The sequence below is a fragment of the Lontra canadensis genome, unplaced genomic scaffold (assembly GCF_010015895.1).
Source record: "Lontra canadensis isolate GAN:19392208 unplaced genomic scaffold, GSC_riverotter_1.0 scaffold118, whole genome shotgun sequence".
NCBI lineage: Eukaryota > Metazoa > Chordata > Mammalia > Carnivora > Mustelidae > Lontra > Lontra canadensis.
In genome coordinates, this window is record NW_022631112.1 from 417,852 (window position 1) to 441,608 (window position 23,757).

The 23,757-nt window shown below is 43.0% G+C and overlaps 1 protein-coding gene across 1 annotated transcript in view; it reads right to left on the minus strand.

The window, feature by feature from the left end:
• Positions 1–11,385, minus strand: part of LOC116857103 — a 176,777-nt gene extending 165,392 nt beyond the window's left edge. The window contains exon 1 of the mRNA XM_032840946.1: positions 11,297–11,385. The gene's annotated coding sequence lies outside the window, so the exon portion shown is untranslated. The remainder of the gene's footprint in view (positions 1–11,296) is intronic.
• Positions 11,386–23,757: the final 12,372 nt, after the last annotated feature.

The following is a 23,757-nucleotide window of genomic DNA, read 5'->3' on the forward strand; positions in this document are numbered from 1 at the left end:
TCCCTGGCTCTTTCTTTTTGACCAAACTGTACCCAATGTATCCTGTGATTTCCTTACAACCGCCATTACAATGACTGTACATTCCAGATTTTCCAGGATCCTTTCAATTTTAAATATTCTGTTCCTTTGTCTTCCAAATTGGACTTGTCAGGCTACTTGAATTAGTTCTGAAAATACAGTCACTTATATCAATTTTAGGTTTGAAAAATATTGCCATCGTGGGCTCTCTTTTTTTCCTATAAACATTCTGAAGTGAGATTTAGGCTTTATAGCATTAAGATTATGCAAGAGTCACAGTTTTTCCATCAAGTCATCCTTTGGTGTAGAAAATTATTTCAGTACACACATTATTTAAGCTATTCTGAAAACTACTCTGACATTCTTTTTATTAATCTTTTTCCTGTTTCAAATCCTTCCATCGGGCATTGCTGTCAGGCTTCTGAAGGGTCCCATATGCACACTTCCAGTGCAGAAATGTGTTCTTTTTTGGTTCACTGGAATCTTTCAGAATGTCTGGCACTGAAACAGATTGGCTTTAATTAAAAGGCTATGATTTCTGTGAATTCCCATTAAGTTAGTGAAAGAAATCTGCATTTAAAAAATACAGTTAACACATTAAGGCACACTTGTACTGAAAAATGGTTCATGTTTAAAAAACTACTTAAGCAGATGAAACTAAACTGTCTGTAATAAAAATGTGCTCATTTTTAGTAAAATCCTTCACTTCTGAAGAGAGGGTTAGTTTAGTACATATGTGCCCAATTAGCCATAAAAACTCAACTAGACATGAACCATGCAAACCGCCAGTCCGCCTGTTGATGTTAAAACATAGATCCCATTAACAGGAATGTAATTTAAATGGTTAAAAAGTGATAAAGTACACAAGTATAATCTGATAGGGTTTGAAATATGATACTGCTGGACACCGATGACAAACCAGTTTTGAATTATGACTCCAGCAAAGTCTGAAACAGCTCAAGCATGTTAATTAGTGACCCACAAATTCAAGAACTGCATTATGTTATGTTATATATTTCTATTCGGTCACACCTCTTTACCCACCGGCAAAAGCATATCCTCTCATAGTCAGAGAGGAAAGCCAGATGAAGCTTTCTGAATTCTAGGTGCTGGATACTCTAGGAACACCTGACATAACTTTCCCTCATTCAACTTACTTATCTTGCAAATGTGATCCAACTCAAGACAGCTTCTCAAGGAACAATATTCCAGAGGACCCACGAAGTGCAGAGAAGTTCACCAGTTACTGGGAAAATGCAGGAAGAGCAATCAATATGGTCACTTCTTTCCACATGAGTGAGCCCCGAGCTGTGTAAGGGACACTCCCACATTGGCATGAGAAAGCCCGAGAGGAGCAAGAACTGGGAGGAAGCGATCTGAATCATCTGTTATAGCTTTATTAGAGATAAATGTGAGCTGATGCGCCTTACTTTTTATTATAAAATAACACCCTGTCCATTCATGGGATACGCTTGAGCCCGTCAAGAAGATCCTGATGGCTCACCACTGAGCTGGTGACCTTGCTTTGAGAATTACCGCCCTGCGTGCTTATAATATTAAAGGCAGGATCTGGATTTCTTAGATAACCATTTATAAAAAAAATCAAATAGATTATTTTGGAAGGCAAACTAAACTCCCATCATCTCATTTGACTGTCTCATCTTTTTAAATGGCCACAAAATTGCACTTGACCGTTGCAATTCTAGTTCTCTCCAGTTATCTTCCGTCCTTAGAATCAGCTCCTCAGGCCTAGTCCAAACCCTTTTGCTCAGGTTCAGCAAATTCCCTCTGCTGTCACATTCATTGGAAAAGAGAAACATATTGTAACACCATTCTCCACATACCATGCCACGATCCCATATTAAGCAAATGGCTAGGAATAGTACATACGCCCTACCAGAGGACCTGAGTTCTGTCAAAATGACCAAATGAGAGGCTGAATAATGCGTTCTAGCTGGTGTCCCTAAAATAACTAGTTTGGAGGAGAAGGAGGAAATCAGCATGTGAGGCCTGGCAAATCAATCTATGAATCATGGGGTATGAAGACCTCCACTCAAAGTTCACCAAATGTTACTGTGGCTTTACATCAGTAATTAGACTGAAATTCAAGAAAGAGACACTGTCATTGCCGCCATCCTAACCAAGCTCAGATTCATGTCTCCATTCCATTTTCTGCTGCACCTCTTCTGAGCAACATTGTATCTTGCCTCGACTGTTGCAGTAGCCTCTCATCTTTACACTGCTGAAAAGTTAATCTTCCAAAAGTCCAGCTCCAATAAAATGGCTCCCCTGATCACAAAACTTGTATCATTGGTTACCATTGCCTGTCCGCAGAATTAAGGTCACAGTCCTTAGCCTAGGGTTTGAGGCACTCTCCTCTTTCTGATGTCCTTTCCCACTTCATTCCCGGCAGTCTGCAAGGCCCAATCCTCTCTGTACAGACTGCCTTTGCTCCTGCAGCTCCCTCACCTAGAGTACTATCCCCTGCCTTCATTCCATCTCCTCATCATCACCCCAAGGAGTCGAAATCCTTCCCATGGGTAAAGCTTAGAAGAGAGGAATTCCATCTTTGCTATAAAAAGTGCAAAGAGCAGTGCCTGGCTTAAAAGCACTCATTAAACATTTTCTGTTATTGTTGTGGTTACCGCTGCCCCTGTGAGTGTGCCATGAAGTCCTTAATCTTTACAGATGGACTAACCCCTTGCTCCTATGGGATATTTAACTGTAGCTCTCTTATGATGTGCCTAATTACTTCTTATTGACTCCTATAGTTATTTAGCTATACATTTCATCTCCTCTTATGGACTGTGAGTTTCTAAAACAGATCCAATTTCATTCACTTTTGTATCTTCCATGTCAGAATACAAGGCCCTACACGTAAATCTTTGAAGAAAAATGTTACATATCATGCCAAGCCACAAGGGGGCACGATTGAGCCACTGTAACAGTGGAATCCTCCTAGAGTTATTAATAAATTAGGTTTTAGAATTGAAAGTTTTTTCTTCTCTTGAAGGTCTATTTGTAAATCTGTTTAAATTTATTTGCATTATGTATGATTACAAATCTATTCATGTTGACATGGAAAGATAGCTGTGATATATTGAATTTTAAAAAGGAATAAGCAAAATAGAATGTCTATGATCTAATTTTTGTATAACATCTAATCTTAAATACACGTGAGAGAAATAAAAGTCTGGAAGAAAATCCACCAAAATGTTAACAGCGGTCATCTCTGGGAAGCGGGGGAGGAATAGAGAATGGGAGTATGGAGGTTTTATTTTCTATTCTGAACGTTTTGGGTTTTTTAAAATAAACAATACATATTAAATTTTATAATCATTAAAATAAAGCCGTTTCCTTTAAGAAATCTTTAAGCAAAGCGTTTATTTTATTTCTCTTGTTACCCCACCTCCAGCCCCATATTTGATGTATTTAAAAGTAAATATTTTAGGAATTTTCTAATGAATTAAAGCAAAGAATCCCAAATTCTCTTGGTACATGGGGCCCTTAGTGTCTCAGTAATTTTTTTACGGCACCCCTTGAATGAAAGAAATACTTAACAGTTCCATTTCTTAAGTGTCAAAATCCAAACAACTTACCAAGTATTTATGTCCTAACAATTTCGTGGCCATTTGAAAGAATAATACACATAAATTGAAAAAATGTATTTTTATTTCATCCTTAAATGGCTACAATTACTTATTAATGGACAATGTACCCCTCTTGGGCACCATACAACTTCTTAAACTTTGGAACCAGATTGGACACTGGCACTCTCATCCCCTACTCCACACTGATTTTCATTAGGTACTCAGTTTTTAGCACAGCTTACAACCACCTAACATCCATCTTCACAAAGATAGGGCACCATTGGAGGGAATGCAGTGTGACCTAATGTTGAAACTATGAGCACCTTGAACTCATAGTTCTTGGGCATCCCACAACCATCCAGTATAGTTGTGTTTCCCCTAAAAATTTAATTTATCTCACGGTATCCATGCGTGTTTACTCCAGCGCCCCTGGGCGCCATGGCACACATTTTGGGAACCAATAAATTCAAACGATAAAACTGATTCCCTGTAAGGCTGGCAAAGGAGGAGAAACTCATTAAACTAGACTTGAAGTTATTCCAACCTAATAACTCAATCAACACAATTTTTGTTTTCTCTAAACTGAAGTCTTCGGGGAAGGAGAAAAGGATGGTGTGGGAAGCTGGGCTGAGCGCTGGATTCTGGTGGTTTCTCTATATCCCTGTTTCACCAAATTCCTCTGCCAATGATTCTCCTACTAAAAACTAAGAACTACAGCAATCTCCAAAGCAGCATGTTCCTGGGAAACACCCAAATTCTTTTCTGTGGTGTCTAGGATCTCCAACCAACCTACTCACTTTTCTGCCCCTCCACCCCAAAGTCTGAGGGTTTACAAAGATGTAGGAGAGTAGAGCAAGCCCCACAGCACAAAGATGTAGGAGAGCAGAGAGAGACTCAACTGCTAACTGAGTTGGCCCTCATCATTCCCTGGTGAGCCCCTGGGACCAACCCCCCACCCCCCCCAAGTACAGAACTATTGCTATCCAAATCCACTTGAAGTCTGGATTAAGAAGTATTTTTCCCTAAAGTTTAATGAGCTCAGTCTCACATCTTGATTTAATGTGATGGCTTGTGATTTTCTATTATCAATTAGATAATTGATAATAGAATACGTTAGAACACTATTCTACAAACTCAAAAGGCATCTCCAACTTGTGGGGAGGGAAGTTCCATGCAGAGACTGCTTTAAGAAGTCCCTGGAGATCACAGAGAAGTGGAAACAACACAAAGGTCCAAATGAACAGACAAGTGTGGTCTATCGAGCCATACAATGGTGTCTTATCCAGCCTTAAAAAGAAAGGAAATTCTGACCCATGCTACAATATGGATGAACCTGGAAGACATTATGCTAAGTGAAGAAAGCTACTCACAAAAGGACAAATACTATGTGATTCTACTTAAATGAGGTCCCTAGAGTGGTCAAATTCACAGAGAGAAAAGAGAATAGAGGTCACCAGGAGCCGGTGGGGAGTGAGGAGTGCAGAGTTATTGTTTAGTGGATACGGGGTTTCGGTTTGGGAAAATGAAAAAGTTCTGGAGAATGGTTAAACGACAGGGTCAATGTATTTAAGGCCACTGAATTGTACACTTAAAAGTTAAAATGATAAATTTTAGGTTAGGCATATAATTTGATTTTTTTTTTAAATCACAGTGATGGCTTTCTGCTAAGGGAAGACTGATTTAACTGGAATCGCGTCCTTCAATGTCACTTGAACAGCTTGTAGCAGATCTAGAGATAAGTCCATTTGGAGGACCTGGTGTTAAATCCACACAGGATGTTTCAAAAGCCAAAGGCCTGTTCCAAAGGAAACAATGTCTAAAGGAGAACGGTAGCAGCATGGAGAATAGAAAAGAGCTTCCACCTCCTCCCGGCCTTTTTCCTAAGAAAATTCCAATTTCCTCCACAGTTCCCAACCCTTCAGACACAAGTGTGAAATCCTCACTCCTTTCCCTCTCAAAATCGATAATGCACTTCCCCGATGCTGCAAATCCGAGGTGTGACAAAATAGGCCCTAGAAGGACTGCTTGAAGAGATGGGCAAATGCAAACCCACCCTGGGAACTAGAACACAGTGTCCTGGGAGTAAGGCTTCCTGCGAGACGTTTCCTTGTTATCACGTAGGACTGATGTTGCTAAAGGTCTAAGTCTTGAAGTTTGGGGTGGAGGAGAAGGGGTCTCTGGGGATAACCTGGGAAATTCTGGAGGATACCTTCTCTCTAAAGGCTCAGAGGAGTCCTGTAAGACAGAAATTTGAATTCTGCAAATCCTCACCCACTGATCATTTTTAAAATATGCCTAGCTCCTCCCCCTCTTGATTTCTCTATTTTGTAAGTGGCATCCAATCTCAAATCTTTAGAGTCTTTTTTATTTCTCCTTTCATCAACACATTCCATTAGTCATCAAACTCTAAATTCAGCTCTAACAGTATCTCTTTTTCTTCTCTTTTTTCCCTTGTCCCCAGCCATCATACTAGTTTATGTCCTTATAACTATGTGAGTAGCCTCCTCCCTGGTCTTCATATCTGTTTTCTTCCCTCTTTACAGCCCGCATTGGAAGAATGTTCCAGATCACTGTGCTGAGCATGTCACAACTATGCCTAAAAAACCTCAGTGGCTCCCCATTACACACTGGATAAAAAAGACCAGACCCCTTAGTCTGGCATGTGAGATTCTTTGTGGTTCTCACTCCAAACTGCCCTCCTAGCCATGTCTCCCACCACAGGGAAACTAACCCTACAGTCAAGTCAAAAATTCTCCATTCCCTGAATGGATCTCAAGGTTTCCCATCACACCCCGTCCTCCCTTGCCACCAGCCACTTGCTCATCCTCAATCAGTTTTGAACCCCCTCCTTTTTACCTTGTCTTTTTTTTTTTTTAATTTTTAAGATTTTATTTATTTATTTGACAGAGAGAGCACAAGCAGGCAGAGAGGCAGGCAGAGAGAGAGGGGGAGGAAGCAGGCTCCCCGCTGAGCAGAGAGCCCGACGCGGGGCTCGATCCCAGGACTCCGAGATCATGACCCGAGCCGAAGGCAGCGGCTTAACCCACTGAGCCACCCAGGCGCCCCTTTACCTTGTCTTTTTAAAAAAAAAAAAATGATTTATTTATTTAACCTGGGAGTGGGGAGCACTCGAGAGTAGGGGGAGGAGCAGAGGGACAAGGAGAGAGAGAATCTCAAGAAACTCCCTGCTGAGTACAGAGCCTGACTCGGGGCTTGACCTCACAACCCTGAGATCATGACCTGAACCAAAACCAAGAGTCCTATGCTCAACCAACCAAGCCACCCACGCATGCCTCTCCTTGTCTTCCTCTATCTTTGAAGTCTGGCTTAAATGTGGGACTCTGTGAAATCATTGATCTTTTCTTTGAATTCTCCCAGACACTTCAACAGTAGGAATCTCATAGTTCATAATATACTCAGCTTGGCTTAGTGTCCTAAGTTTCAAAATAGTCAACCGTACAGTTGACCCTTGAACAACACAGGGGTTAAGGGTACCGACCTCCTGCACAGTCGAAAATCCACATAAGCTTTACTAGTCTATAAACACATATTTTGTATGGTACATGTATTATATACTGTGTTCTTACATTAAAACAAGCTGGAGAAAACATTATTAAGAAAATCATCAGCGGGGGCAGCGGGGTGGCTCAGCTGGTTGAGCCTTCACCTCTTGGTTTCAGCTCAGGTAGTGATCTCGGGGTTGTGGCAGCAAACCCCAGGCCAGGCTCCACACTCAGCACAGAGTCTGCTTGGGGGTTCTCGCTCCCTCTCCCCTCCCCTCCATGCACTTGCGAGCATGCATGCTCTCTACCTCTCTCTCGCTCACTCAAAAAAATAAATCTTTAAAAGAAATCTTAAGGAAGAGAAAATACATTTACAGTACTGTACCATATTTATTTTAAAAAATCCACATTTAAGTTAACCCACACAGTTCAAACCTGTATAGTTCAAAAGTCAACTACATATTAAAGTATTCCATATTGGAGGACCACAAACAAGTTTGAATATAAAACTGCGCTATCATCTCTTACTTTCCCCAAATGCTTAACGTGATGCTTTATACATAAAAAACATTTAATGTCTGTTGAATAATATTTAACACACACCATCAAATTCCTAAACCTCAGTTATATCCTTAAGCCGGTGATCTTGTTTTTTTTTTCTTTCTTACATCTCAGACGTTTTTCCTAATGAAATCTTAGATGGAATCCCAATATATGTCTTACGGGAAGATTTTATATGTGTTCTATATACAGAGTAAAGCACATATAAGTGGCATTTCACTTTATGTACATTTATTTTAAGTTAAAATTTATAGCATTTCCTATTATTAAGTGAGCTATGAGAATAGCAGGCTGTTTCGATGAATATAAAATGTGAAGTAGAGGGTTACGAGTAGTGATTTGCACTCGGCCATTTCCACGGCCAGCTTATTTCTGGGTTTTGATTGGTTTCACATGATTCAGAAAATCCTGACTCACATCACTAAGTCACAGTGTGCAACTTCATGTGAGTGGACATCAGCAGGGTAACGCATTCTATTTTTTTAAAGCTCAGATACAACCTGCTAGATCTGTGACACATTAAGAAAGCCATACACAGCAACTAAGAACCCAGAGTCTGCTCCCAACCCTGGCTCCCCTCTGTTTAACAATGCAGATCTTAAGCAAGTTATTGGGCCTCAATTTCTGCATCTGAAAACTGGAAATAATAATGGTTCTTCCCTCATAAGGCTGTACAAGAGCAAGATAGTGTTGGACAAATGTATGCCCCAATAGTCTTCAGTGTGTTAAAATGTGGTATAGGATACACAGAGGTGTGCAGTTTTAATGTTTTATTATACACCCAATCGTTATTAAAACATTTATATGTGTAATGCATAAAGAATAGCAGTATAAGGGAACTTATGTTCCCAACTGGCAATTACTGTTGAAATGCCCAGTGCACCCCTCCCTGATCCCGTTCCCTGTCCTCCCCCATGAGGGAACAGACCTTTGCCATACTTTAGTTTTAATTTTTGTTTAGCACTTACCCTATTACTATGTGCCAGGTTCTGTCCAAAGTGCTTTCCAAAATGTCCACCTCTCACCCTCCCCACATCCCCACGAAGTGGACAGCATTCTCGTTGGCAATCTACAGATGCAGAGCGTGGGGCACAAGGAACTGTGACAGCATGCTCCCAGGCAGTTTGTACACGGAGATGCCAGCATTTGAACCCACGCAGTGGGCCTCCAGAGTCCCTGTTCTCCCACACACCCAGGCTTGACACACAGTGTTAAGGGCACTCTCACACTCCCTCCATGAACAGACACTGACTTAACACCCACCATGTGCCAGGCACTGGACTGGGCACTGCAGAGTTTAAGGAAAAGCTTCTTCCTCTCCGGCACCTGACAGTTCCCAGAACACTGGTTCCTTCCACAGGTGCTGACTCCAGCTCTCTCACAGGCCCAGGCAGCCTAGAAGCACCCTCGAGCTGTGTGTGGCCTTGAGGACAGGCGAGCAGGCCCAGCCACTTCACCTTGGTGTTGGTCAGGGTGGGTCTCGACAACAATCAATCCCCAAGGAATCACGGGAAATTCCAAACTTTCTGCCCCCACTCCCGGCCTCTTCCTCATCAAGGCTTCCTCTGAGATGTGAACCACGTAGGACTGCGCAGGAATCCACAGCCTCTGCCAGCAAGCAGGCCAGTTACGGCCTCATGGCCCAGCCCACAAGGAAAGGCCTCAACTTTAGCGCATGTCACTCCCCTAATTATTCTCTGTGCCTGGAGTCCAACAATAACAGAGCGTTTTTCACAAGCAGCTCCCACCATGAACCTTGCAGCCTCATGCATGCATCCGAGCACTGAGAAGTGCTAAAGGGTCGGGGGTTCACGCGGCCAACAGTCCCAGGCCTCTGGGGGAGAATCCCGGGCACTCTCTAGTCCAAAATCTGCCCCCAGAATAAATGCCTGAGGCCCCAGCTGCCTCCAGGGCCTACTTCCTGGGGCTGACCTGGGTCACAGTGGGTGGGGCCCTAAGAAGGCCCAGCAGATCTGAAAGCAGCTGCACCAGAGCCACTAAGAGAAAGAAGCAAGGGGTGGGGGACAGGATACTAAAGAAAGATTTTTCCTCCAGGGTCACATTCAGCGAGTGCTCCCGAAGCTATATCATATCCCGAAGATTGGTTTTTCAGTAAAGTTACTTACTCAATACCAGCCCTGACAGATACTGGGATTGGAGGTACGGTTCTAGGATATAACGGCAAAGTCCCCTACATTATTGAGGTGGGGGAGGGGCAGCAATAATCAAACTAATAATTTCGGTTCGTGATTAGTGCTTTGAAGAAAATAAAATATCTTTGTCCCATGGGGGTGGACAGGGAAATGAATATGAACTAAGATCTAAAGGAGGAGGTAGCAAAGCAAAGGCAAGGGAAAAGCATTCCAGGCAGAGAGAACAGAAGTGCAAGACCCTGAGGCCTCTGATTAAACGCTGATTAGGGGTTTAAAAAATGTTTGATGAAAAGCTAGTGCTCTCAAAATTCTAGTACATGGTAGACTTATTTCCTTAAAAGCATAAAGATCAAAGTGCCGTGTTGGAAAGAAATTTGTCCTTGGCTTTAAATGAAGATGCAAAAAGAATGTCTGTGAATATATATTTACATTTATATGTCTCACAAGGATCTTCTTAAAAAGCCTTTCATGTCCTTTATCCTTTAAACTTTTGTAATATAGGTTGAAAGCACGATACAATCTTTCTCTTCCAGCTCAAGCACTGAAAGATCTTTCTCCTAGAACTAATGAAGACATCCGTTCTGTCCGGATGTAATTTACCTCCCTTGTTCCAGATTTTGAAATAAGAATACCACGTACCCCTAATTGCAACTATGTAAAAAAAAAAAAAAAAAAATGTGTGCACAAGGATTAAGACGATGGGAGACTAGGAAGGGGTGGCGGTTGTTTTTCAATATTCCTTTGTTATTATTAAAACTGGGAAGAAAAGATACATTGTGCCTAACTGTGCAATTTTCTTGTCTTCAATGTGAATAAATGTGTTTTTAACTGCTGTTTATGTCCCATTTCCAACATCACCGCCACCGACAACCTCTCCCGGCTACAAATAAAGTTGAGAAGTGCAAGAGGTTTTTACAAACCCTCGTACAGTGAGTGCGTCGGCTCACGTACAATCCCTGTGCATCCGTCGACGGAACTTCTTGGGGATCCTTCGGGATCCCGGCCGTATTTCCCCCCAGGCTCTTATTAAAACCAGGTGCGCGGGAGGAGGGCGTTTTGCACAGAAAAGGCTTACGCTTGGCCCAAAGCTCCCCCTTCCGGTGTGTTTTCTAGACGGGATTCGTGAGCTGAGCAAAGAGAAAGCTGGCAACTCCTGCGGGGCGGGCAAACGGGGCGTGTGGTCAAGACGGACCCGCGCGCGGCCTGCGCCAGCGCCAAGTGTGCAGGGGCACCAAGTGAGCCGGGGACACGGACACTGCGCCCCCGCCGCCGGGAGTGTGGTCGGCGCGCGGGGGAAGCCCCAGAACCACAGCTCGGCCCGCGGGGGCCGAGAAGAGCAGGAGGGCGGCAGCGGGGCCACCGCAGATGGGAGCGTGAGAGCCGGGCGCGCGGAGGGGCCGGCCTAGGCCCCGACCCGCGGAGCTCGGCCGCCGTCTGCTGTCGGAACTCGCGCGGGCCGCGCGGCGCTTACCGTCGGCGGCCGGTGGCGCTCACGTGTCCAGGGTCCCGGCCGGGCGCGCGGGGGTGGGGGGAGGTGGCGCGGGACGCGGCGGCCGGCGCTCTGGGAGCTGGGGTCGCCGCACTCGGGGCAACGCGGCGCGGGGTGCCTGCGGGCCTCTCTGCCCGCGACCTTTGACCGGCGGTCGGGCCTGGGAGGACGAACACCGCGCCCCCTCCCGAGCGGGCAGGGAAACTCCTGAGAGAGCTCGGGAGAGCTTGGTCCTGCTGGGCCGGGACCCCCCACATTGGGCCCAGCCTCTGGGATGACGGCGTTGGTTACTTGCGGGGGTCAGAGATTTGAGTGTGGGCGCTTTCATCAGACCCTAGAGCTATTCAAAGTGGAGACCACGGGACGAGAAAAAAGGAGCATTATTAGGTTACAAATGGTTAAGGGGCAGAGAACAGGGAACCCCAAAAATACAGTTGCAATTTTTGAGCGGCCACTTACTCTTCCTTGGACCAAACGACAAACCGACATTTTCTCTTTCTTTCTTTTTCTCTACTGCTTTTAAGAGCGTGTTAACTAGGCTCTGTATAGCTTTGGTTCCGACAGCCCTGCATGAATTTTCAGTAACCCCAGGAAACCGCCAGCCAGACAAGACGGTGAGAAGGCCTCCCATCCCAAGTATTTGCCTGCACATTTGGTCCCATGAAAACTCCAAATCGGGTCACCCCAGCATATCTTCTGGGCGTGGTGCCCTGTTTGATGGGAAAAAGTATTCTCTGCCCCAACCTCAAGATCCTGTGACAGCCAACAAAGGGAATTCTAGAGAAGTTTCCAGACTGAAGCAACCCTAGTAATTTCTGGTAAAACATTATCTAAAGCTAGTTTTTCAAATCGTGGTCCAGGGACCACCTACATCCTGGGATCCTTGGTAGAGATTCAGGATTTAGGGCCTACAATATAGCTAATGAATTAGATTCAGAATGATGAGGCCCAGGAATCTGCATCTTTGGAAGCTTATCTTTCAAGGTTTCTGCTCAGTATGGTTTGAGAATTACTAGACTTAGCCCTTTATTTGACACTGCTGAAATGGTGCTTGTTTTTCCATCTGGAGCACTGCCTCAAAACTCTCAACAGTGTTAAACATTCTTCTTCTCCTTCTTCTGCTCCTTCTCCTTCTTCTTCTTCCTTTTTTCTTCTTCCGTAAGCCACAAAATTTGGCTTCCAAACAAACTGTGCCTTATTTCATGAATTTAAAAAAAGAGACAGAAATATGTCAAAGCATTACTTCCCACTGTCTAGGGCTCTGAGCACATCCTAATAATTAAAAAAAAAAAAAAAAAAAAAAAAACACCACTAGGTAAGTGGATTATGCTGAGTGCCTTCTACTAATGTTGGGCTGTTTGTCATTCTCAGCCCGACCCACTCCTGTCCTGCTGCTATTGACTGAATGCTTGCATCCCCTAAAATTCATGGTGAGACTTCATCCCCAGCCTGATGGTATTTGGAGGTGGGGCCTTTGGAAGATGATCAGGTCAGATGATCCTTACTGGGATTCAGGACTTTATAAGAGGCTTGGGAAAGCTGCTTTACCCTCCTGTCATGTAAGACACAGCTCGTGGATGAGTGGCTGAACCAGAAAATGGGCTCCCACCAGACACCAAATCTGCCAGTGTTATTCTAGCTTCCAGAACTGTGAGGAATTTCTGTTGTTTATAAGCTACTGAGTCTATGGTATTCTGTCCTAACAAGCCCAAATGGGCTAAGACACCTGCTGGTTTTTCTTCTGTTTCACTCAGGCCTCAATCAGCACAGCCTTCCTGATAAAATGGAAGCTGAGCCTGTGATCACGGCAGTTTCCAAATTGCACTGTGCAATAAAGTCATCTGTGGAGCTTCTTAGACTACTGACCCACACAGAATGTCCGTAATCCCAAACATATTTGTTTGCAGAAAATTTATTTTACAAAGCATCTCATGGAATTAATGAGTTATCAAAAGTGGTACTGTCAGAAAGAGCAGTGCACTGAAGTTGAGGAAATAATTAAGGGGGTAAACAGAATTTTTGCAACAAAAATATTTAACACCTTCTTGCTTGCAGTATCAAGAATTGGAAATAACCTAAATTTGTCCAGCAGTAGAAAGTTGGTTAAAAAAATGACGGAACATCTATATGAAGGAATACAAGACGACTATTAACATAGTTTAGAGATTATTTATTGACTTGGAAAGATCTTCTTGAGTAAAGTGAGAAGGCAACATGAACAATTGCTCCCTTCTTGTTTAAAAAAAAAAAAATCTAGTGGTAACTGACATAAGACCCATAAAAGCAAACTCCTAAGGGGGTGATAGTGAACACAGAAAAGAATCCCGATTTTGAACTGCAGACCTGGGAAACAGAGCCGAAAACAGAGCTTTAGTTTGAAATCTACTGAAAAATCAATTAGATAGGCTCTCCAAGTCATCTGCTGCCCCCCACGGCAGCAAACCCTCAACCCTCTTCCCCAGCAGGCTGGAAGCCTCACATACATCCTCCAGAGAAGGGATTGCAAGATTTCTTCTCTATGTCATGAAGGGTTCCTGATCAGATCCCATAAAACTGCACTCTGGTGAAGCCCACAGTTGACAAAACCCATCCACACACACGAAGCTTCTAATCAGAGTTTCTCTGCCCACTTGGCAGATATCAAGAATCACCAGATGTTAGAAGGAAAATGCTAATGTCAAAGAAGTGGTAAGAGCAAACAGAAAGAAATGAAGACTATGAAAAAGAAGGCACCTGGGTGGCTCTGCCTTTAGTTCAGGTCTTAATCCCAGGGTTCAGGGATCGAGCCCCACATCAGGCTCTCTTCTCTGCAGGGAACCTGCTTCCTCCTCTCTCTCTGCCTGCCTCTCTGCCTACCTGTGATCTCTGTCTGCCAAATAAATAAATAAAATATTTTTTAAAAAAAGAAGAAGAAAAACCATTTTTTAAAATTACGACTCTCAGAGAGATAAAAGACGATATAAGTCTGTGTAATAAGAACAGTCTGTTTAAAAAACAAGGGAACTAAGAAAAGACAGAGCTCTTCAACATTATATATAGGAAAATAATAAGGCATAACAGATATAAGTGAAAATAAAGGAAAGACCAGATCAACTAAACGATAGTATTCCAGGGAGACAGGATTGAAAACAATAGAGGGGAGGCTATCATTAAATAATTAATTGTTTAATCAGTAGGATTCCCCCCACTGAAGGCCATGAGTTTCCTGATAGAAAGGGCATCTTGAGTGCTCAGAAAAAATGGTTTAAAATAAACCTACACAGGGACGCCTGGGTGGCTCAGTTGGTTAAGTGGCTGCCTTCGGCTCAGGTCATGATCCCAGCATCCTGGGATCGAGTCCCACATCGGGCTTCTTGCTCAGCAGGGAGTCTGCTTCTCCCTCTGCTTCTGCCTGCCACTCTGTCTGCCTGTGCTCACTCTCTCTGACAAATAAATAAATAAAATCTTTAAAAAAATAAAATAAAATAAACCTACACAAAGGAACATCGTTATGAAATTTCAGAATATTAGTACAAATAGATTTGAACCACATCTAAAGAAAAAAAGAGTGACCTAGAAAGGATCAAGAATTAAAAACAACTTCATACTTCTTGACAACAACACTAGAAGTTGGAAGACAATGGTAACTAATATTATAGACTTAACTTTAGCTCTATTGGACTATAGTGAGTGTTTTACAATTCATCCTTACCACAACCTTATGAAATAGGTGCTTTTCTTATCTCCAGTTTACAGGTGAGAAATCTGAGGTACAAAGGAACAAACTACAAACTTGCCCAAATGACCTAGGTAATAAATGGTAAGCGCTAGGATTGAATCCAGGCTGTCTGGCTCCAAAGTCTGAGATTTCATTGATATATCATACTGAAACAGTGCTTTCGAAATTAGACATGAAAAGTACATCAACACAAAATTATATATCCAGCCAAATTATCAGTAAGTGAGAAATAAAGACATTTTTAGACATGCATGTTTTTTTTTTAAAAATCTACTTTTCGCGTACCCTTTCTTAAGGACAAATATATGATCCCAACTATATGAGGTACTGAGAATAATCAAATGCACAGAGATAGAACGTAGAACATTGGTTACAGGGTGTGCAGAGAGGTGAGAATAAGGAGTTGGTTAATGGGTACAGAATTTCACCTTGGGAAGATGGAAAGAGTCCTGGAGACGGATGGTCATGATGGTTGCACAGTAATGTGAATATGCTTAATGCCTTTGAATTATATACTGAAAAATGGTTGGAATGGTAAATTTTAGATTATGTTTACCAAAAAGGAAAAAAAAAGCTACTAGAGGAGAAGGTACACCACCCAAATGAGGGAGTGGAACAAGAAAGAGAAAAGTTGGTATACAGGAAGCAAGAAATCTAACTCAAGAGCAGGACAGAAGGATCCCCAGGATAACGATGGAGGGAGGTCCAAGGATAGCAGCTGTCCAGGAGGCACAGAGAACAACATTCCACAATGCAGCAGGTCAGAAGGCTCTAGGAGTGACATCTCCAAAAAGAGGAATCAATGAAAAACAGAATGTCTATTGAACTTTATAGTTAACTGGGAGATAATTGGAGGCTACATTACAAGGACATGAAAACCTAAGCAAACAAACAAGATGATCGTCATTTCTGGGAAAACCTCAAATTGGCATAGAAATTAAAAATTATCTTGGTACTCATACTATGTGGCTCAGCTGTGAATTGCATGTATCTCATCACAAGATGTTGACCACGGAACACTGATCCAATCACAATTATGATAGAACTTCTTTGAGAAGATGACTGGTGTGTAACAGGGTGGGCAAATAATCACGAAAACCAAATTCTTAGGAATCAGTCGATAATACCTCTGAAAGAAAAACCAAGAAGTGGCTTAGACACATATGTTAAGTACCAAAATAAACAACTAAAAGATTTTAAAGCAGTTGTCTCTTAAAAAGCAGAAAACAAGGAGGCAGAGTGGTTTGGAAACTGCTATTTTTTGTGATAAGCCTTGTTGAACTATTTGACTCTTCAAACCACATGGACATGGAAGTTAGGTAAAAATTAAAAAAAAAAAAAAAAACAGACCAAAAAAAGACAAATGCAATTCTGAAACTCCTCCAGATGATCCAGAAAAGTCTGTTTCTCCTTATTTTCTCAAATCAAACTCACTTTTTTTTCAAGCAGCGGTTTTCTGCATGACTCCTCTATCGTTCTCTTCCATTGTACGCACATTTTCATAAGATGAGCTTTTGCGAGCTAACCTGGGAACGCAACCATTTCTTATATTACTTCTCCAGAGATGTGTAGCTCCTAACCAAACAACTTCCAAAAAAAAAAAAAAGAAGACTTTCAGAACTTCTGTTTATTTACTGGGGACCATATTATCCATTCCCATAAGATTTTACAATACAGCTGAAAAAGCATTTGAAAAATCGGAGGGTTTTGTGATTGTGCTCAACACCATGCCAATTGTTTGGTAAAAGTCAGTGAATGGGTGACACCTGGAAAGAGTGATGGGCAGGGGGCCGTCCCTGGGGAAGGCTCCATCCAAGAGGCTCAGTTCAAGCTGAACCTGTCAAGATGGATGGTAGCTTGTGTAGATGGTGGTACTGATCAGGATTCTATGCAAGTGACAGATACTCAACCAAACCAGCTAAGCTGGAAGTAGAATTTTTTGGGTCCACCCAACTAGGACATCCACCAGCTTCTGGCAAAGATGGTTCCTGGGTCCAGAAGTGGTGCTAAGTGCTCTCCATCTCCATGGCTCCCCTCTGCAGCTCTAGTCTAACCCTTGGAGCTTTGCCACATAGGGCGCCGATGGGGTGGGTGGATAACTTGACCGGTTCTACATCCAAATCCCAGGGGAAGACCCAGATTGGTCCTCCAGCGGTTCAGGTGAATGGATACTGTGATGAGCCAGGCTTGAATTGGCTGCCAGAAAAAAGGAAAGATGGGGAATAAACTACTGGAGTTCCAAAATAAAACCTATTACATCCCTGTGTAATTGTACATACCAAATATGCTCTAGAGGAGATTTATTAGTGCGTGGGCCAATTGGCAATATAAGTAAAAATGCCTCATAAATGCTAAAAGCACCATGAGATGTTGGTTGTGAGTCAGTATGAAATGTAAGTCTGCATCGGCCCTGCCCAGCCAAACTGCAATTACTCCTGGATCTTTAGCTCTCTGAATGTTTTAAGTTTTTCTTTCCTCCTAGCAGATTCATTTGTCACCGTTCCCCCGAATATTGGCCTCTTTCTTCTCCCAGAGTCTGCTTCCAACTGCAGTGAAAAATTTGTTCATGTAATTTTTCAAAGGAAGTCAGAAGGGGGGGAAAAATGTCCAAAGTTGGAATGGTTTGAAACTGAAAACATAATGAATGTATGTGTGTGTGTAATCAGATTGTTCTCAGCATCTTTCACTCTACCGTTTCCCTAATCTATTGAGTCACTTTCTTGGCCTTGTTGCTCTAGTCCTCCAATAAGCCAAAAATGTTTTGCTGATACTAGCTGCAATTTATTGAGTGATAGGATATTTGTAACGTACTTTGAGACTGAGCTTATAGCCCCAAAGATTAGGCAATTCATTAGCAGAGAAATATTTTTGCCATCTAAAGAAAAAAAAATTTTTTCAGAATAATTAACTGTCTATATTGGGATTTCCAGTTTTTATAAGGCTACTTTAGACATCTGAATTTTAATTAGGTGTGCAACATTCATTTACTGCTGACAATGTGAAGTAGGCTGCTGTCGAAATTTGGTTCTGGTAAACGTTTCAGGGATGTCAACACTTGAATACCTAAGGCTATATTGAATTTTGTATTTGAAGGTAATATGGATGAAAGCTAACTACCTAGGAGTCTGAGTTTTACTAAAAAGATCCTGGTAATATTCTCCATAATGGGCACTAGCAAAATCTTAGAACATGGCCTCTACTTCATTAGCACAAAATTACCCAAACAAGACATTATTGGATGACTGCTCAAGGCCGTTCTCAATCCACTTCCTCCTCACCAGCTACCCACTACAGAGACTGAAAATTCCGGGTATTTATTTTCCCAGCCTCCTCTGTAGCTAGATGGCCATATGATTCAGTTGAGGCCATTTAGATGGAAGAGAAAGACAGGGAGTTTGGGGAAAGATTTTCCTATCTCAATAAAAGACAAGATGCATGGGAAGAGAGCCCTTTTGTGTCCGTCCTTCCTGCTTCCTTCTTTGTGGGTCACATTTGAGAATGTAACACCTGGAGCTTTAGCAGCCATTGGTAACCATTGCTGAAACACTGAGTATGATAAAGCAGAAAAAGCCCAGGTCCCTGGGGCCATCTTTGAGCCACAACACCAATCAGAATGGCACATTTCATACTAAGTGTGACTAGTAATCTACACTTCAGCCAGCGGGCATTCTATCACTTTTAACCAAAGACATGATTATCTTTTTTTTTTTTTTTTTTTTTTTTTTTGAGAGAGAGAGAGAGAGAGCATGAGTAGGGGAGGCAGAGGGAGAGAATCTTAAGCAGGCTCCACATACAGCACAGATCTCTACATGGGGTTCAACTCAGGGCTCAATCTTACAACCATGAGACCATGAACTAGTCTAAAATCAAGAATCAGATGCTTAACCAACTCAGCCATCCAGGCTCCCCATTATCTTTAAAATATTCAGGGATATAAATTATTTACCTGCTAACCATCCTCTGCTCTCCCTTTTCTGATGCTACATGGGTTTTTATTTGGGTATCCAGTCTTCTTATGTATTTCATGTAGCCAGTGGATACAGATTCCGTCCCCACATCCAGAGGCGATCATTGGTTGACTTAAGTCAATCAACAATTTCCACGCCCCTGGCTTTGAGTGGTGATTGATTCAAGGATTAGATGCAACTTAAGTTGTCCAACCAGGGAGAACTTTGGGTTTGTATTTGGAATGCTAGGAAAGGAGTGGTCTCTTACCTTCTGAACTACTCACATATGAAGCCTGGAATGCAAACAGAAGGCAAAACAGAAAGATGAAAAGAAACTGAGTCCATGATAATGTCCTTGAGGTGCCAGATCACCCTGGTTTTACCATTACATGAGCTCATGACTCTCCTTTATTAAAGTCAGTTTGAGTTGCATTTTCTGTTCTCATTCTGATTTGACACATCTCCTATCTGGACAGATGGGCAACAAAGAAGAAACACCAAATGGAGGCATTTTAAGAAGCGAAAGTGAAAGCATCCCTCCATATCTCCACCATATTAGGTAGATGTATGGTCACTCGTCCTTTTTTTCCACTCACCAAAGCTGGAGAAAAATATGACACATCAAGTTGTCCCATGTAATGTCACATGCCACTTACTCTGTAGGGCTTTAGTAAGTAATTAGCCTGTCTGTCTTGGTGTCTGTACAGGTAAAATGGAGGCGATAATGGTACCCGTCTCATAGAGAGGCTTGGGGGCTAAATGTGGGAATGCATGTCAAGTGCCTCTGACAGGGCCTATTCATAGTCGACGCTCAGTAGATGTTGATTATTACGATGATCACGAATCCTCTGTCAACTAGGGATTGCCCTGAGGAGACCAATATCTCTTGCCCAATATTCCCAATGATCTTTGAACAAGATATCATCTTGTTGAAGAGCTCATTCCTCTTCTTTCAGTCAAAAGAGAGCAAAATCAGATTCCTTCAGATTTCTTTTCTTTTCTTTTTTTTTTTTTTTAATTTGACAGACAGAGATCACAAGTAGGCAGAGACGCAGGCAGAGAGAGAGGAGGAAGTAGGCTCTCCGCAGAGCAGAGAGCCCAATGCAGGGCTTGATCCCAGGACCCTGGGATCACGACCCGGGCCGAAGGCAGAGGCTTTAACCCACTGAGCCACCCAGGCGCCCCATCCTTCGGATTTCTAAAGAGGCCCCCAACTCCTTAGCTCACACACAGATCTTTTTTTTTTTTTTTTTTAATTTATTTGACAGAGAGAGATCACAAGTAGGCAGAGAGGCAGGCAGAGAGAGAGGAGGAAGCAGGCTCACTACTGAGCAGAGAGCCTGATGTGGGGCTCGATCCCAGGACCCTGGGATCATGACCTGAGCCAAAGGCAGAGGCTTTAACCCACTGAGCCACCCAGGTGCCCCAACACACAGATCTCTTAATCAAAGCTCACTCCTGCCTTTCAGAAGGACCCGGAGCACTTAAATGCTATTGATTCTTACTCTCTGTGAAAAGGGGGTTCCCCCCCCGCCGTATCTATCCTCTTACCCTGGGAATCCAGAACTAGCCCGACAGCACACCAGCACCACGCCCTGCATGAGAAGAAAGCCCAGCTTGGGGCATGTTTATATTTGGCTGTTGCTGCCCCCTCACCCTTTAGTCCGCTGGGGAAAGACCAGGATGGATTCGTAGATCCAGAGGGAGAGGGAGAAACCTGGACACTGAGAAGCAGCCTCTGTAAACAAGGTTTCTGGAACGGCTGCTTTGGTGATTTCATCCCTGGTCAGGGATGCCATAAAAAAGAGAAATATTCAGTGATCCCCATTCCACATCACTGTAAAAGACTTAGAATCAGGGCCCAGAAAGCTTGGGTTCCAGCAACATTCTGCTTTGACAGGACCTTAAAATGCCTTCTGGAGTCAAGTCAGGGGGAAAAATTCTTAAGGTAACTGAGTGCAGCAAATAACCATGTATGAAGAATTTACTCTAATTGCCAAAAAGGAATATGGCCAAGGCTCCTCAGGAAAGGAGAAAAAAAAGTGAAAAAGAAAGCAGAAACATTATGATAAGAAGAGAAGGGATGTTCATTTTCAAACAGGAGATAAGATATGGATTAAAGTTCATCCTCAGAATAGTGTAGCAAGAAACTTTATAGCCAAACTGACTCCCAACCGGAAAGGTCCCTGTTTCTCGGATCTCTTTGAATTATAGGGAAAACTAATTGGATCTTCATGTTTACCATGGAGGAAACCAAGTGTTACTCAGGATGTAAATCCTGGAGGTACTTTAAAAGGACAACGTTGACCTTTACAAGCCTCTAAACTTATAGATCTGTAAGGAGAAAAAAATTGATTTCCTGACCTTTGACTGCTTCCTTGTCATTTTTTTTTTCCCCTCTACGCAGGGGCCTCTATTTCCCTTACTCTCTCCTTGGTGTTATTTTTTTCTGACTGTGCCATTTGTCCCTGTTTTGTTTTGTTATTTTCTGACTGTGCCTCAGACCAGTGGAAGGGAATAGGCCTATTTCCCAGTCCAGCCCTGGGAGAGGCGAGCAAGGCCTGCGGAGTGACTCCTCCAAACAACGTCCCTGGGTGAAGCCTGATGCCCCTCAGGGGCCTCCACTCTCTCTAGAAGCTGACTCACCTCCTCAGCAAACCCATGACAGTAAGACTAACTACCATGACATAATACTGTCCACTGAATATTGTGGTAAGACATCTTCAGACGATATCTTAATTAATCCTCACAACAACTCTGTGCATTTGGACCTCTAACAGGCTACACACAGCTCTCTCATTTCACAGGTCAGGAAACTCCCATTGTCCTCACCACGTCCTTTCTCCTTCGTCCTCCTTTCTTCAACCCACCATCCTGCAAGCAGAGGTGAAGTAAATGGGGGGCAGATTGTTGGAACTCGGAATTTTAGGGCTGATGGGACAGCGGCTGCTAAGAAAGGAAAATGAGGCCGAGAGACAGAGCAACTTGCCATACAAGGCCCATTAAGTACCCGGGAACCCCCACACCAGCATGGTTTTACCTTGGCACACAGCATTTTTTTCATTCACCCAAGCGTGCTCAAGGATGCCACAGTGTACCACCGTTCCTCAACGTTCAGTAATTCCCTGTGGGCTGTCTGCCATCTTTAGTGTCAGTGTCTATGGGGAGAAGCGAGGGGAATTTGGAGGCCTTTGCAGGACTGGAGGGAGACGTGGAGAGTGAGGGGGCAGGGGAACAGATGAGCATACCATGGAGAAGTCAGGCTGTGGGAATGACAACATCATGGGGTGGGGGATGGACGATGCTAAGTGATTCATCCATTTATCCCCAGTCCTCAAGCAAAGATGACCCTTCTCAAAATAGGCCAGGGGCTAGGGCAGTGTGATCTGAGATATGTTTACCTCGGGGACGTGCATAGGGGCTCCAAATCATTGCTCTTTGCCGTTCAAATGGCTTACAACAACATCTCTTGCTTTTAAGGCATTTGCTTTCCATCGTGAAGATTTTTGTCATATTTGTGAACCATCTGCAATATTATTAGCTTAATAATTTGTATCTATTTTTAAAGACAGATATGTTTTAGGGAAAAGTTTGCATCAATAGTATAAATGGAAAGTCAGTGTCATTTGTGAAAAATAGGGCATAATAATAAACACCATGAAAACAAAACAATGTTATTAGGTGCTAGCTAGCTAGTTGTCTGTCAAAGACTCTGTGCCTCAGCTTTGTTCTCTTTTTTGTTAAAAAGAGAGATTACCAGGTGTTAGGTGTTAAAGACAGGGCCAAATGGAAATTGTCTCCTTGACCTAAACCAGAAGGATTGGCAGAGAAGTTAAGAGCTATTGAACATCATCTAAATTATCTATGGAACCACCCACGGTCTTCATCCCAGGCTCTGGGGAATTCTGTGGGTCCCTTTCATGTTTCTCCAAAAACCAACACAGTGGCACATAAGAATTGATTCAATTCACCAGAGACCTATTATCCACCTCTGTGAGTTGGGGTGATTCACTTCTCTGGGCTCTAGATTTCCACAAAATGGGAGAGAGACCAGATCACATCTCCCAGTCTTTTCCAGCTCTAAAGCCTCCTTCTGGCTTTATCTAAGAAAACGAATATCAGATTTGGGACGTAGGACAGCGTGGATAGAACAGGCAGCCAGATGGTAACTTGAAAGGTGATACAGAAGGGGCCTGCATGTTGGGGAAGGGGTGAGGTGTGGAAGTATCACAGAAAGAAGTCATCCTGTTCCCAGGCTCGCCTGGGGCCACCGAAATAACATGTTCAGTCCCAAAATGCTCAGATGGTTAAAAAAAAAAAGTAAAACTCTGATCTTTTCATATTCAACACTTGGATTTCAGAACTAAGTTGCATAACTTGTAGTGAGAAAATTTATTTCATTTTCCTTTTAAAAAATAATTATCTACTTTCTGATATGAGGCATCCTGAACAGACTGGTTTCTGTTTGCTTGAGAGGAGCTTTGGGCAGTGGTTAGAAACTTGGCCTGAATTCCTTCACTTACTAAGGGTATAACTTGGGTAAGTCAGTCTCCACCTTAAAGGGGGGGTGGGTTAATAGTGAAACCCACCATGTTACCCATTTGTGGGGCGTAACACTATTAAATTGCAGTGATTGGGTAAGAAAATATGGGTTAAGTGTTTAGCACTGTGTCTAGCAAACAGTAAATGTCAAACAAAAATATTAGCTCGTAGTGTTTCCTGCCCATCTTGGCCCTTCTACTTGCTGTGCCACCACAGACCCCTTCCCTGCAACGCCA